We start from the raw sequence: 1,080 nt of genomic DNA, 5'->3' as shown, positions 1-1,080 counted from the left end.
CCGGACACTTACACAACAGAAAAATAACCGGAAAAAACCCCAACCAAAATACCCAATAAAATAAACCAGATTGTCTTATGTACGAAGTCAAGATATTCACGCGTGTACACTCTCTTCACTCTGATCAAAAGTGGTCAAATTTTGATAGAAGTACAGGTAGCAGTTAACACCTTTATCCCTCGCCTCTATACCTAGCTTTAGAATAATTCAGATTTGGCTTTCTTTTTTTTTCCTTTATCATTACTTTACATTGGTCCATATTTCAGGTTTTCCGTGTTCATGGAATTTAATCTTGATTCCGGGGAACCATTAAACACCAAGATCTACTCTTTTTGCATGTGGAGAAAGATTAAGAGGTAGTGAGCTGATTGCAATGTGGTGTGGGTAGTCTAAGACTAAGAGGCTGCCAGACTCGTAATCGAAGATCATCGTAATGTGAGTTCGGGGGTTCGAGGCTCAGCTGGGTCGGATGTTGTGTCTTTGGGAAAGACACTTTGCTCGAATTTTTCCATTTGGCTGGGTCATTTTGGAGATGTGTGTTAAACTGGGAGACACCGCCTCTGAAATTTATAACCATACAGTGCTGCAAGAGGCATTAAACCAATGCAGTTTCGCACATTTTGAGTGGATGCCTTAGAAATGATAATAATATGCATTATCATTCAAGTGTGTATGCTGTTAAGGACTATACTTCATGTCGTCTGATGATCATCTAATGCAAATGGCAGTCATGAAAATTCCAGTACATGTATATGTAGCTAACTTTGGTCAGTTTGCATAATTAAATGTAGATCTCATTTGACATTTCCACAAGATTTCTAGAAAATGAAAGGCTGAAGTAGAAGACCCAACAATCTTTTTGTGAAAAATGCTCTGCACATAGCATCAAAGAAGCTGTGAGCTGAAACACCTTTCACAGCTAGTAGGGGAAGGCAGAATATAAGGAGGAGAAGGATGAGGATGAGTAGGAGAGGAGGTAGAGAGGAAGAAGAGGGGAACAATGAACTAGGAGAAAAAGGGGGAGGTGGGTGATGAGAACAAGGAGAAAAGTAAAACAGTATGAGAAGGACAAAAAAAAAG

Source organism: Aplysia californica, unplaced genomic scaffold (assembly GCF_000002075.1).
Source record: "Aplysia californica isolate F4 #8 unplaced genomic scaffold, AplCal3.0 scaffold00026, whole genome shotgun sequence".
NCBI lineage: Eukaryota > Metazoa > Mollusca > Gastropoda > Aplysiida > Aplysiidae > Aplysia > Aplysia californica.
The sequence above is the reverse complement of the archived record's forward strand: the minus strand, read 5'-3'. Positions refer to the sequence as shown.